This window comes from Arvicanthis niloticus, chromosome 24, assembly GCF_011762505.2.
Source record: "Arvicanthis niloticus isolate mArvNil1 chromosome 24, mArvNil1.pat.X, whole genome shotgun sequence".
NCBI lineage: Eukaryota > Metazoa > Chordata > Mammalia > Rodentia > Muridae > Arvicanthis > Arvicanthis niloticus.
The window spans coordinates 37,617,689-37,634,039 of record NC_133432.1 but is presented as its reverse complement, the minus strand read 5'-3'; the positions used below and the strand labels follow the sequence as shown (position 1 = coordinate 37,634,039).

At 40.4% G+C, this 16,351-nt stretch overlaps 1 pseudogene; it reads right to left on the bottom strand.

The window, feature by feature from the left end:
* Positions 1 to 3,943: 3,943 nt before the first annotated feature.
* LOC143438266 (inhibitor of growth protein 1 pseudogene) lies at positions 3,944 to 4,777 on the bottom strand (annotated as a pseudogene).
* Positions 4,778 to 16,351: the final 11,574 nt, after the last annotated feature.

Below are 16,351 nucleotides of genomic sequence, written 5' to 3'. Positions count from 1 at the left end.
ACCCTTGTAGAAACCATATACTGAGACATCCAAGAGAGGTCACCAACCTCAGAGCAAAGGACACCATACCCAGAGACATCATAGAGGAGCCACGGAACTCAGAGCAGCACACACCATATCCTGAGACATTCTAGAGGAACCAATGTACTCAGAGCAGCGAACACCTAGCTGGTCTGCTCTCACAAAGACACCTTACCCTGAGACATCCTAGAAGAGACACTGCACTCAGAGCAGCTGGAGCTCAGGATCACAAGATCATAGAGACATCAGGACCCTGACAAGTTCTGACACAAGCAAGATAAATGGAAAGACAGTCTCCAGTCAGAACTAGTGAGTGAGGGTAACAATAGAGTTAACCAAATTATGAAAGGCAAGCGCAAGAATGTAAACAACAGAAACCAAGTTACTTGGCATCACCAGAACCCAGTTCCCCCACCATAGCAAGCCCTGAACACCACATCACACCGGAAAAGCAGGATACAGAATTAAACTCACTTCTCATGATGATGTTAGAGGACTTTAAGAAGGACATAAATAACATTCTCAAGGAATCTGAGGAGAACACAGGGAAACAGGTAGAAGCCCATAAAGAGGAAACACAAAAATCCCCTGAAGAATTGCAAAAAACACAACCAAACAGGTGAAGGAATTAAACAAAACCATCCAGGATCTAAAAATGGAAGTAGAAACAATAAAGAAATCTCAAAGGGAGACTACCCTGGAGATAGAAAACCTAAGAAAAAGACCAGGAGTCATAGATGCAAGCATCACCAACAGAATACAAGAGATAGAAGAGAAAATCTCATGTGCAGAAGATACCATGGAAAACATTGAGACAACTGACAAAGAAAATGCAAAATGCAAAAAGCTCCGAACCCAAAACATCCAGGAAATCCAAGACACAATGAGAAGACCAAACCTAAGGGTAATAGGTATAGATGAGGGTGAAGACTCCCAAGTTAAAGGGCCAGTAAATATCTTCAACAAAATTATAGAGGAAAATTTCCCTAACCTAAAGAAAGAGATGTCCTTAAATATACAAGAAGCCTACAGAACCCCAAATAGAATACACCAGAAGAGAAATACCTCCTGTCACATAATAATCAAAACATCAAATATACAAAACAAAGAAAAATACTAAAAAACAGTAAGGAAAAAGTGAAGTAACATATAAAGGCAGACCTATAAGAATTATAGCAGACTTCTCACCAGAGACTATAAAAGCCAGAAGATCCTGAACTGATATCATACAGACCCTAAGAGAACACAAATGCCAGCCCAGACTACTATACCCAGCAAAACTCTCAATCAATATTGATGGAGAAACTAAGATATTCCATGACAAAACCAAATTTACACAAGATCTTCCCAAAAATCCAGCCCTTCAGAAAATAATGGATTGAAAACTCCAACACAAGGAGGGAAATAACAACATATAAAAAACAAGAAAGTAATCTTCCAACAACCCCAAAAGAAGATAGTTACACAAACATAATTCCACCTCCAATAACAAAAGTGACAGGAAGCAACAATCATTTTTTCTTAATATCTCTTAATATCAATGGACTCATTTCTCCAATAAAAAGACATAGGCTAGCAGACTAGATACATAAACAAGACCCAGAATTTTGCTGCATACAGGAAACACACCTCTGTGAAAAAGACAGACACTACCTCAGAGTAAAAGGATGGAAAACAATCTTCAAAGCAAATGGTGCCAAGAAACAAGCTGGAGTAGCAATTCTAATATCAAATAAAATTGATTTTCAACCAAACATAATCAAAAAAGATAAGGAAGGACACTGTATACTCATCAAAGGAAAAATGTACCAAGATGAGCTCTCAATTCTGAACATCTATGCCCCAAATGCAAGGGCACCCACATACATAAAAGAAACTTTGCCAAAGCTCAAAGAATACATCATGCCTCATACAATAAGAGTGGGAGATTTCAACACCCCACTCTCAGCAATGGACAAATCATGGAAACAGAAACTAAACAGAGACACAATGAAACTAACAGAAGTTATGAACCAAATGGATTTAACATTTCACCCTAAAACAAAAGAATATGCCTGTTTCTCAGCACCTGATGGTACCTTCTCCAAAATAGACCATATAATTGGTCACAAAACTGGCCTCAACAGATATAAAAAGATTGAAATAATCTCTTGCACCCTATCAGACCAACATGGACTAAGGCTGGTCTTTAATAATGACAAAAACAATGGAAAGCCCACATACACCTGGAAACTGAACAATGCTCTAGTCAATGATGACTTGGTCAAGGAAGAAATAAAGAAAGAAATTAAAGACTTTTTAGAATTTAATGAAAAGGAGGATACATCATATCAAAACTTGTGGGACTCCCTGAAAGCAGTACTAAGAGGAAAACTCATAGCTCTAAGTAACTACAAAAAGAAAATGGAGAGAGCATACATTAACAACTTGACAGCACACCTGAAAGCATTAGAACAAAAACAAGCAAATACACCCAAGAGGAGTAGACGGCAGGAAATAATCAAACTCAGGGCTGAAATAAACCAAGTAGAAACAGAAAGAACTATACAAAATATCAACAAAACCAGAAACTGGTTCTTTGAGAAAATCAACAAGATAGACAAATCCTTAGCCAGACTAACCAAAGGGCACAGAGACAGTATTCAAATTAATAAAATCAGAACTGAAAAGTGAGAGATAACAACAGAAACTGAGGAAATTTTTAAAAAATCATCAGATCCTACTACAAAGGCCTGTACTCAACAAAATTGGAAAATCTGGATTAAATGGACAATCTTCTAAACAGATACCAAGTATCAAAATTTTTTGTGTGTGTTCCAATGAGTCTTTATTTATAGACATGCAAATCTTCATTTCAAAGGACTTTCGAGTATCATAAAATGGATTTTTGCAAACCACTCAGAAACATACACCATTCTTAGCTCACAGGCCATACAAAAACAGATGGTGGGGCTGGACTTCGTAAGCACAGTCACTTCCTAACCTCTGCTCTAAATACTTCTGACACAGATTTGCTGGCATGGACATAATGTCTACTTCCTTATTATGTGAGATCAATAATATACAATTTGCTTAAGGCTTTGTCTAAACTGCTGGTGTATAAATTTTAAGACAAAAATTTAAAATTATTTGTATGTTAAAATTAAATGCTAAAGAAACAAACTGGCCAAGTTTCATTTATTTCTCGACGCAACAGCTATACAGCTCACACACGCAGCAGGATGCGCACCTCGGCTTCACATCAGCACCAGGCTGCACTTCTGGTTATGATATAGCAGGGTCCGGGTGGCTGGGCAATGTACATTTATACACTTCATATAAGTTAAAGGGGGCTACACCGTGACCTAGGGTAGCAAAGGCAAGACTCGGACCCACCACCTGGACCACTTGTGTCTGACCTATAAAAAACGTACCCAGTCATTAAAAACGGCCAGTTGGAGAATAGGCCATGTATAAAATATGTCATGTAAAATTTACCCATTTACCTTTTTAAAAAATAATAATATTTAGACTTTAAACCACCAACTTGTCACGTGGATAAACATTACGGCAGCAAGCACATTTGCTGTACTTCAGCAACCAGGCTAATTTTTTTTTTTTTGTAAACCATAACATTTTTGTTAAAACAGCCAAATTAAATCTCTTCTTTATACATCTGTTAGGTTACTTCCAAGTCACTCCCCAACCCCAACAATCAGTCTGACACTTGCTGACATGTTTAATTCAAACCTGTATTTGTAGTTTCTAAATTGCTGATATGCAGACCCAGTCTGGTAACAAGGTACACCATGAAGACACGGGCTGTTTCTGCTATCCCGAGGAGGGGATCTGTTTCTAACATTCTCTAAAAATACTCATCTGACCATCCTCATACTTCTGAAAAGGCAGCGACATCATAAATACACTGGTGAGTGTCCACTAACTACCTGTAAGCCCTTTCTTTCTTGAACTTCTCCAGGGCTTTGTCCATTGTCTTCTCACTCTCCCCCATGACATTTAGGGTAGTACCACTTGCCCTTTGGTTTATGATTGAGTCCCATGAAGAAAAGTGGAACCACTCGATAGGTCACTCGTCATTGTCACAGCCAATCATCTCTCCGTAGGAGACCTGATTGCACAGACAGTACGTGGGCTCGTTGGGGTCAATGGGAAGGTCTGTGGGAGCTCTTTCTCTCTGCCTTGTCCTTGGAGCATTTCTTTTTCTTTGAGGTTTTTGCTTTCTTCTCCTTGGGCATTCCTGAGGTGATGTCATCATGGTCCTGATTATTAGATGCGTTCTCTCGATTCTCATTGTTTCGCTGCCTCTGGGACTGCTTGTTATTCGGTTTATCTGCCTGTGTGATCGCCTCACTCTTTGACTTGTCCTGGCCTGCCTTGCCGCCGCTGCCAGTGCCATCACTGATGTCCTGGTGTGCTTCGAAGAGCTCCACATGACTGTCCACCTGCCTGCTGCGGTTCTCCACCAGCTCCACCATCTGACTCATAATCTGGATCTTCTCATCGCCCAGCTCCTGGCTCCGGATCAGGGCCCTCTGGATGCAGTGCAGCACTTGCCTCTTCTGGGTGCCGTCTGTCTCCCGTTTGAACTTTTCATAGTAGTCATCCAGCTCCTTAGGATCTCTTGATATTTGGCGTCGATCTCCTGCATCAGTGAGATATTCCTCTGCAGGTTGAAAGGCAGTGACTCGATTGAGTCCAGGTAATCCTCCACATAGTTCACCAGGTGGATCTGCTCTTCATTGGCAGGACTCAACATGGTTCACCCTGGAGGTCCCCGGTGACTCGGCGGCTTTCTGCTTCCTCCACCCCCGCCCCCTCAAACAGCACTGCAAAATACAAAGCTCTCGCCCTCCCTCAGCTCCAGCCTGGCTGGCATGCTGCTACATCTGGCGCCTGCAGTGCCTGCCACACCGCCTTGGGGACCCCCTGGCGCCTGCAGGCTCTGGGCCTCTGCAGCCGAGGCTCTAGCGTGAAGACTCTCATACTCAGGAGGCCGTTCCTCAAGTCTCAGGAAATCATGACCACCCAAAGATCACAAGAAACCATACCTGGATCCAATCAGCAGAGGCTTTATTAGGGAAGTTGGCCGGCCAAGGTCAAACCACGAGCTCTCTCAAGAGCAGAGTTTGACCTCGAGTGGCGGGCTAAGGGGTCTTTTAAAGAGAAAAACCACAAACCAGGGGAGTGAGGAGGGGGTGAGGGGTTGCCAAGGATACATAACATAAGAATATCAAAACATTCCAGAGAAACCCACCCTGAAAGGTTAATAGCCATGGAAATTACTCAGTACATGTCATTGTGTCCCACCCTGTCATTTACCAACTATTTCAGATTAACTATCTTCACTTCTTCCAGCTATAGCCCCACCTAGGTGGCTTGCATCTTTATCTGTGGTCAGGAATGTGTCTTCCTGCCTTGGGCCTCTCCCACCCATAGGTGAGCCTACTGTCCGAGGCTTGAGGAATGTAATCCATCCAGCAAGTGTCCTGGGGTAGTAAAGGCCTGAAATCTTATTTCCAGTTCCACGTTCTGGGACCTGCATTTTTCTGCCCAGGTCTAAGGGCAAAGAAAAAGTCTACATATATCTTATAAAATGGTCTTTATAATTTTTCACTCTACAAGCGCACACCCCGCAGGCTGTGGAGGCCCCCTCCCAGGCAGCAGGAGGTGCGGGGGGAGGGGGATGCATACGAGCGCCCACACACCCACCAGCATGGAGAGCGGAGAGAGCGGGGGGCCAGCAGCGGAAAGGGTGCGCTCTGCCGCCGGCCTCCCAAGTATCAAAATTAAAACAGGAGCAGATAAACCATCTAAACAGTCCTATAAACCCCAGAAAAATAGAAGAAGTCATTAAAAGTCTCCCCACCAAAAAAAGTCCATGACCAGATAGTTTTAGTGCAGAATTCTATCAGACATTTAAGGAAGACCTAATACCAATTCTCTTCAAACTATTCCACAAAGTAGAAACAGAAGGAACACTTCCCAATTCATTCTATGAAGCTACAATTATGCTCATTCCTAAACCACAGAAAGACCCGACAAAGAAAGAGAACTACAAAACAATATCTCTTATGAATAATGATGTGAAAATATGCAATAAAATTCTAGAAAACCGAATCCAACAACTCATCACAAAATTATCTATCATAATTAAGCAGGCTTTATGCCAGGAATGCAGGGATGGCTCCATATTCAGAAATCCATCAGTGTAATCCACTACATAAATAAATTCAAAGAAAAAAACCACATGGTCATCTCACTAGATGCTGAGAAAGCATTTGACAAAATTCAACATCCCTTCATGTTAAAAAGTCTTGGAAAGATCAGGAATTCAAGGCCCATACCTAAACATAGTAAAAGCAATATACAGCAAGCCAGTAGCCAACATCAAACTAAATGGAGAGAAACTTAAAGCAATCCCACTAAGATCAGGGACTACACAAGGCTGCCCCCTCTCACCCTACCTATTCAATATACTACTGAAAGTCCTAGCCAGAGCAATTAGACAGCAAAAAGAAGTCAAGGGGATACAAATAGGAAAGGAAGAAGTCAAAATTTCACTGTTTGCAGATGATATGATAGTATACTTAAGTGACCCTGAAACTTCCACCAGAGAACTACTAAACCTGATAAACAACTTTAGCAAAGTGGCTAAATATAAAATCAACTCAAACAAATCAGTAGCCTTCCTCTACTCAAAGGATAAACAGGCTGAGAAAGAAATTAGGGAAATGACACCTTCACAATAGTTACAAATTAAATAAAATATCTTGGAGTGAATCTAACCAAGCAAGTGAAAGATCTGTATGACAAGAACTTCAAGTCTCTGAAGAAAGAAATTGAAGATCTCAGAAGATGATAAGATCTCCCATGCTCCTGGATTGGCAGGATTAACTTAGTAAAAATGGCCATCTTGCCAAAAGCAATCTACAGGTTCAATGCAATACCCATCAAAATTCCAAATCAATTCTTCATAGAGATAGAAAGAGCAATTTACAAATTCATTTGGAATAACAAAAAACCCAGGATAGCCAGAACTATTCTCAACAATAAAAGAACTTCCAGGGGAATCACCATCCCGGACCTCAAGCTGTACTACAAAGCAATAGTGATAAAAACTGCATGGTATTGGTACAGAGACCGGCAGGAAGATCAATGGAATAGAATTGAAGATCCAGAAATGAACCCACACTCCTATGGTCACTTGATCTTTGACAAAGGAGCGAAAACCATCTGGTGGGAAAAGGTCAGCATTTTCAACAAATGCTGCTGGCTCAACTGGAGGTCAGCATGTAGAAGGATGTAAATGAATACATTCTTATTCCCTTGTACAAAGCTCAAGTCCAAGTGGATAAAGGACCTTCACATAAAACCAAATACACTGAAACTAATAGAAGAGAAGGTGGGGAAGACACTCGAATACCTAGGCACAGGGGAAATTTTCCTGAAGAGAACACCAATGGCTTATGCTCTATAATCAAGAATTGAAAATGGGACCTCATAAAATTGCAGTTTCTGTAAGGCAACGGACACTGTCATTAAGACAAAACTGCAAACAACAGATTGGGAAAAGATCATTACCAATGATCCAATACAGGGCTAATATTGAATATATTTAAAAAACTAAAGAAATTGGATGCCAGACAACAAAATAACCCCATTAAAAAATGGGGTACATAGCTAAACAAAGAATTCTCAACACAGAAAACTCGAATGGCCAAGAAGCACCTTAAGAAATGTTCAACATCCTTAGTCATCAGGGAAATGCAAATCAAAACAACACTGAGATACCACCTCACACCAGTCAGAATGGCTAAGATCAAAAACTCAGGTGATAGTAGATGCTGGTAAGGATGTGAAGAAAGAGGAACACACCTTCATTGTTGGTGAGGTTGCAAGCTGGTACAACCACTCTGGAAATCAGTCTGGTGGTTCCTCACAAAATGGTACATAGCACTACCTGAGGACCCAGCTATACCATTCCTAGGCATATACCCAGAAAATGCTCCAACACATAACAAGGACATATGCTCCACTATGTTTATAGCAGCCTTATTTATAATAGCCAAAAGCTGGAAAGAACCCAGATGTCCTTCAACAGAGGAATGGATACAAAAAAATGTGGTACATTTACACAATGGAATATTACTCAGCTATTAAAAATAATGAATTTGAGAAATTCTTAGGTAAATGGATGGAACTAGAAAATATCATCCTGAGTGAGGTAACCCAATCATAAAAGAACACACATGGTATTTACTCACTGATAAGTAGATATTAGCCCAAAAGTTTGAAACAACAAAGATTCAACTAACAGACCACATGAAACTCATGAAGAAGGAAGGACAACTGTGGATACCTAGGTCTTACTTAGAAGGAGTAACAAAATACCCAAGGGAGAAAATACGGAGAAAAAGTGTGGGACAGAAACTGAAGGAGAGGTTGTCTGGAGACCATTCCACCTGGGTATTTATCCCATGTACAGTCACCAAAAATAGACCCTGATATGGATGACAGGAAGTGCATACTGACAGGAGCCTGATATAACTGTCTCCTTAGAGGTCCTCCAGAGTCTGACATACCCAGAGGCAGATACTCACAGCTAACCATTGAGCTGATCAAGGGTTCCCAGTGGAGAAGTTAGAGAGAAGACTGAAGGAGCTGAAAGGTTGGTGGCCCCATGAGGAGAGCAAGAATACCAAGCAACCAGAGATCCCCAGGGTCTAAACCACCAGCCTAGGAGCACATAGGTAGGCACCCATGACTCCAGCGGTATATGTAGGGGAGGATAGCCTTCTTGGGCATAGGTGGGAGAGGAGATCTTTGGTCCCATGAAGACTGATCACTAAGTTGGGGAAAATCTGAGGGTGGGGAGGTGGGATTGGGGGTAAGTGGTAGCACACCCTCATAGAAGCAGGAGGAGGGGGGATAGGATAAGGGGTTCCTGGGTGGTGATGGAAATGGGGAAAGTTAATAAAATATGAAATTTAAATATAATATCCAATTAAAAAAAAGAAAAAACAAAAGTTGTTAGAACCAACATCTTTAATTAAATGCCAGCCCTCTAAAAAAATTATCTTGATACTAAAATTTGTTTTGAGAATTGTATATTACAGAATACACAGCCTTGGTGTATCTACTCATCAGGCAAGCTGAGAAAACCTGCTTAAACCTCTGATGTCCTGGAATTCCATCTGGATGCAGTGAAGATACAAGGTCAGAGGCTTATCAATTTACTCTTGCTCCCGCCCCTCTTCTAATATCTCAACGCCAGTAATCAGTTTGCAGAAGTTAATACTCAGCACCTCTGTTCCCTGGGCTTGGGGACTGAGGTGGTTAATATTGGGCTGTATTTCTAGGGGAAAGTAGTGGTTTTATTGGAACATAGAGGATTAGTTAGGATTTATTTCATAGCCATAACCTATTGGTAGAAATCTGTATAATTGTGATCAAGATGAAGTTATAATTTCTTAAATGGTACAAAATTTTCTTTGAGTTCAAATTTAAGGTTTTCATTGGTATCTTATTGATATAAAAGTGAGATGAATATTGTTACTCTCATAGGCATTGTGCTTGTATAACATATTTAGAAATACAAGGCTTAGACCCAGTCCTTCTTTAAATTTTTTAACTGATTTGAGATGGTTAGCCTGTGAGTTAAGGGCCTATAGCAAACTCATGGCTTGGAGTTTATTGTTAGGGTATTTTCTATGTTTTATTTAGAAATAGCTGAGAGGAGTTAACAGACAACAGTCCAGATTACCTTACATGGATAGTTGGTTTTCAAAATGTCAGAAGTCCACAGAATTGACATTACAAACGTTTCTGGAGTAATGTTCATTTTGATTAGAGACCTGTCTGCTCCTGACAGCGTTCTGTCGTGGATTCTAAGAAGAAATTGAGCATCTTTGGAGTTACTCCAGTTGTGGTGAGACAGCCACTAGGCAAGAATTGTCTCTTTCCATCTACAGACAAATTACTTTCCAGAAAAGGACACACTTGCAGAATAGTCAACTGATTATATCTGCCTAGACAGAGTAATCATCGCTTAATAATTCTGCATTACTAAGGTCTGTCAGATGATCCTGGGCCAGAAGGCTGAAGATCAGATGCTCCAATGTTTGGTAGTATAGGGACTGTCCAGGTTTTCAGCAGTATCTATAAATTGGCTAAGTTTTAGAAGCTATGCTTTGTGCTTCCCATAATTTCAGTTAACTCAGTCATTCTGTATTTCTGACAGGGTTGAAAACTTATAGTCTCATAGCCAATCCTGACTATTTACTTTGAGAGAAAAGATTTGAGTGGATGGTTTTCAGCTGACATTCATTCTAAAGCCAAGAAAAAAGCCAGTTTCAGAACTTAGTGTTTTAGTTAGGATAGATGACAGAGGTGCTGGTTAGTCAACAAAATGGTGGACTGGGTATTAGAACTTTCATGTACCACACTAGTACAAATTGGTATAATTATGTTCTAATTGTATTTTGAGAGAAAAGTTTTATTTTAACAGGAAGGGTGATATGTAGGAAGAGCTAAGGTGGGAGAAGTACAGAAAGGAAGAGAAGGAGTAAGGAGAGGAGGAGAAGCAGGAGAGAGGCTAGGTGATGAGAGAGAGAGAGAGAGAGAGAGAGAGAGAGAGAGAGAGAGAGAGAGAGAGAAGGGAGAGAGAGGGGGGACATGGAGGCAGATGTTCATGTGTCTTCACCAGTCAAAGACAGTTGATATACCTAGGTTGGGTATTGGGTTACACTTCTGATTGAGCATTATCAAACTTATAAGGCCTTTGATTAACGTTTTTTTAAAAATTGTATAAAAGCAAAAAGGAAAAGTGGGCATGTGATAGGGGTTTTCTAGGGAGGGGAAATGGGGAAAGGGGATGGCATCTGAAATGTAAACAAAATATCCAATAAGAAATAAATTTTTAAAAGTGTTTCTGGGACTGGGTTCCATAACTCTGCATATTGACTGGTTTGTATTCTGTAATGGTCTCTGTTTATTACACTGAGACTTTTCTTTATATGGAGTGAGAAATACACTTATCTGTAGATATAAGAAAAAATATTTAGAATGTAGTTAGTGATTATAATGGTTTACTAAAGTTTTAGTTCTAGTCTTTCCTCCAGGAACCATAAATTCACTATCCCCAGGAAGTTGGATGGGTTTCTAATACCATGTATGGTTTCTCTCTTGTTCAGGGTTCTCAGGTCACTTAGAGAACTGTTCGTTGTTAGGAAGGTATTTATGCCACTGCTGCTTTCTCTGTGTTATTATGTCATGCTGCTCATTGTTGTGGTTTTTAGGGAAGTGCTATATGTTTCTTTTTTAAATTTTATTGAAAATAGATTATTCTCTCACACTACACACCCCAGCAATAGTTTACCCTTTCTCCACTCCTCCTACATTCCCACACTTCCCCTCTCCCCCAGATCAAGTCTGCTTCCATTTCTTCTTTAAAGCAGAGCAGACCTGCAAGAGATAACAACCAAACAGGACAAAAGAAGATACAGTACCTCATTACCTTGCAATTCTGTCCTCTTTTCTTTCTTGTTTTTGAGACAAGGTCTCACTATGTAACCCTGGATATTCTAGAACTTTATGTGTAGTCCAAGCCAGCCACTAAATGACAGATTGGTCAGCCTCTCACTTCTAGGTGCTAGGATTAAAGTTGTGTCTCATAGTACTCCAGCCTTGTTTTTTGTTTGTATACTTATTACAGGTTTTCCCTCCCTGTACTTTTCCAAATTTCTCCCTACCTCCCCTCCCATATGTTTCTTAAGAAAATACAAAGGATTTTAATGTAAAATAGATAAATTAAAATATAACAAGAAATACAAGGTAACACATCGTAGTTAGACAACTAATTTATGTCTTTCATCTATACAATAGCAGTGCCATCAAGTATTACTACCCTACTTTAGACCCTATCTACTTGAAAAATTGGCTTTGTAAATATTTTTGTCTCTCCCTTTCTCCAAGAATGCAGATTTTAAAGAAATTTTTTTCTGACTAATGTACATTCTAACTACTGGTGTGGAGTATTACAGGAAAAGGAAATAGATAAACCCTGGTCACAAGATTGTTTGGTCAGTAGAATTTCAGAGCTCAGAACCTGTAATGGTCTTCATATCTAATCAGAGAACATTCCAGGAACCTACTAATCTTGATCTTTCAGAGTGGTGTAATAGGAGTTGAGAAGATGGCTTGGCAATAAATGTGCTTGTTACATAAGCATGAGTGTCTAAGTTTCCATAAAGAAGGCAGGCTAGGACCACATCTGTAATCTAGTGACTGTGCGTGCATGCATGTGTGCATGCATGTATGCATGTGTGTTGACATAATTGTTGGAGCTTGTTTGCTTCCAACCCAGATTTAGGTCAGTTAGAGACTCATTCTAAAGACAGTAAAGTAGAATGTGACAGAACAGGACAAATGACATCCTCATTTGTCACCCTGAGCATGCACTGGCACATGTGTGCATATACTGCACTATATTGCATACACACTTGTGTCTATGTCTGTGTCTTGATTGCCTTAATTGATGTGGTAAGACACACCCACTGTCAATGACACTTTTCTCAAAGCAGAGGACTCTGAACTGTGCAAGAGTGGAAACGAAAGTTCACTCCTACCATTCACATGTTAATTATTCTGTTCCTGGTTATGGATGGGATGGCTAGTCTCTGAAAACTCATGACACTATATCTTCTCTGCTTTGATGGACTGCAACATGGAACATTGATGCAAAGAACCCCTTTTTTCCATGACGTTGCTTTGCAGGGTATTTTGTCATAGTAACAGGAAGCGAAATTGGGCTGTTTTACTAAGAATATTCAAGTAGAAAGGAAAAGTAATATAAGAAAATGATGATACAGACATTGAGCAGCATGTAGCCATCCTGATCTCTGTCTCTTGAGGCTCTATTACTTCCTAAAAGACTCATCTGTTTACCCTATACAGCCTTTGTTTTGTTTTGTTTTGTTTTGTTTTGTTTTCAGATACAAAGTTTCCTCAAAATCAGTATATATTGAAGGCTGGTACTCAATACAGAAGCAGTTTTCAGAGGTCCTTTGTTAAGAGGAGATTAAATGGTAAAGACATTAAGTTGGAGACCTCTGCCTGGTCTGATGTCTTGTGGACCCCGGATCCCGCCCAAGACATTCTGGAAACTCCATGGATCCCACAGCCAGCTTTAGGTAGGAAGACCCACATACTGCCCTGAGCCTATAGCTGGGTGCTGTGAGCGCTCAGATTCCAGCAGATACCCCCCTCCCTGCCCCTGCAGACTAGCACTCCCCTTCCGTCTCTCTCCCGGATCTGAGGCCTGGACCAGACCTCTGCCTGGTCTGCTGTTGTGTGGACCCCAGATTCTGCCTGAGACATACCAGAAGGTGCACTCAACCCAGAGCCACAGAGGAACAACTGAACTCAGAGCGTCAGACAACATATCCAGAGATATCCTAGAGACACTGCACCCAGAACAGCAGACACCTAGCTGGACTACTACCTTGGAGGCACCATATCCTGAGGCATCCTAGAGGTACCGTTGTAATCAGTGCAGCTGGAAAAGATCACAGAGACATCTGGACCCCTAGGAGATCAGACACAAGTGAGATAACTGGAAAGGCAGGCTTCAGTCAGAGACAGCAAGTACAGGCAGCACTAGAGTTAACCAGATGGCAAAAGGCAAGAGCAAGAATGTAATCAACAGAAACCAAAGTTACATGGCATCATCAGAACACAGTCCCCCCTGAACACCCCATCACACCAGAAAAGCAGGATTCAGAATTAAAATCACTTCTCATGATGATGATAGAGGACTTTAAGAAAGACATAAATAACATTCTCAAAGAACTTAAGGAGAACACTGGTAGACAGATAGAAACCCTTAAAGAGGAAACACAAAAATCCCTTAAGGAATTGCAAGAAAATGCAACCAAACAGGAGAAGGAATTAAACAAAACCATGCAGGACCTAAAAATGGAAGGAGAAATGTTGGGCCTTGGACAAGGTAACTCCATTTAACCTGTTACCTTCAGTCACGTAGGACAGGTAGAGGGTGTGACTAACAAGTCTCCACCTCCAGAGATTTAAATATTAATGAATTATCAAAAGGCCAGGGGCGTAGCTAATTAAGTTATTCCCTCCCCTTTCTCCCTTCCCTATAAGACTGGTCTCCCCTGGCTTTTGGGGGGGGGGAAGCCCGTACCAGTTGCGCCCATTCACCATGCCATGAACAATAAAAGCTTTGGAAAACCGGACTCCACGTGTCCATGGTCTCTCCACCTGATTCCCAGCTTTTGGAACCCTGGAACCTTGCCGATGCAGCCTCCGGCCGGCCCACTGACAGCTGCGTGAATGTGGCATCCTCCGCTGGTGGCGCGGGAAGCCCTGATGCCAGACCGCCCTGAGACTCTGTCGCCAGACTCCCTTCCCCCTGTCCGCCCGCGAGATTCCCCACATAGAAACAAAAAAAGAAATCACAAAGGAAGACCAACCTGGAGATAGAAAACCTAAAAAAAATGATCAGGAGTCATAGACACAAGTATCACCAACAAAATACAAGAGATGGAAGAGAGAATCTCATGTGCAGAAGATACCATGGAAAACATTGACACAACTGTCAAAGAAAACGCAAAATACAAAAAGCTACTAACCCAAAATATACAAGAAATCCAAGACACAATGAGAAGGCCAAACCTAAGGTTAATAGGTATAGATGAGGGAGAAGACTCCCAACTTAAAGGACCAGTAAATATCCTCAACAAAATTATAGAGGAAAACTTCCCTAACCTAAAGAAAGAGATGTCCATAAATATACAAGAAGCTTACAGAACTCCAAATAGTTTAGACCAGAAAAGAAATACTTCCCGCCACATAGTAGTCAAAACATCAAATGTACAAAACAAAGAAAAAATACTAAAAGCAGTAAGGGAAAAAGGCAAAGTAACATATAAAGGCAGACCTATAAGAATTACACCAGACTTCTCACCAGAGACCATAAAAGCCAGAAGATCCTGGACCGATATCATACAGACCCTAAAAGAACATAAATGTCAGCCCAGACTACTATACCCAGCAAAACTGTCAATCATTATTGATGGAGAAACCAAAATATTTCATGACAAATCCAAATTTACACAGTATCTCAACACAAATCCAGCACTTCAAAGGATAATTGGTGGAAAACTCCAACACAAGGAGGGAAACTACAACCTAGAAAAAGCAAGAAAGTAATCTTCCAACAACCCTAAAAGAAGGTAGCTATACAAACATATATCCACTGCCAATAACAAAAAGAACGGGAAACAACATTCATTTTTTCTTAATATCTCTTAATATCAATGGACTTGATTCTCCAATAAAAAAAACATAGACTATCAGACTGGATACATAAACAGGACCCAACATTTTGCTGCATTCAGGAAATGCACCTTTGTGAAAAAGACAGACACTACCTCAGAGTAAAAGGTTGGAAAACAATCTTCCAAGCAAATAGTCCCAAGAAACAAGCGGGAGTAGCAATTCAAGTATCAAATAAAATAGTTTTTCAACCAAAAGTAATCAAAAAGATAAAGAAGGACACTTCATATTCATCAAAGGAAAATGTACCAAGAGGAATTCACAATTTTCAACATCTATGCCCCAAATGCAAGGGCACCCACATACATAAAAGAAACTTTACTGAAGTTTAAAGCATACATTGCACCACATACAATAATAGTGGGAGATTTCAACATCCCACTCCTAGCTATGGATAGATCATGGAAACAGAAACTAAAGAGAGACACAATGAAACTAACAGAAGTTATGAACCAATTGGACTTAACTGACATCTATAGAACATTTCATCCTAAAACAAAAGAATATACCTCCTTCTCAGCACCTCATGGTACCTTGTCCAAAATAGACCATATAATTGGTCACAAAACAGGCCTCAAAAGATACAAAAAGATTGAAATAATCCCTTGTATTCTATCAGACCACTATGGACTAAGATTCGTCTTTGACATTGACAGAAACAACTGAAAGCCCACATACAATTGGAAACTGAACAATGTTCTACTCAATGATAACTTGGTCAAAAAAGAAATAAAGAAAGAAATTAAAGACTTTTTAGAATTTAATGAAAATGAGGACACATCATATCAAAACTTGTGGGACTCCCTGAAAGCAGTGCTAGGAGGAAAAATCATAGCTCTAAGTGCCCACAAAAAGAAAATGGAAAGAACATACATTTACAACTTGACAGCACACCTGAAAGCCTTAGAACAAAAACAAGCAAATACACCCAAGAGGAGTAGACGGCAGGAAATAATAAACTCAGGACTGAAAT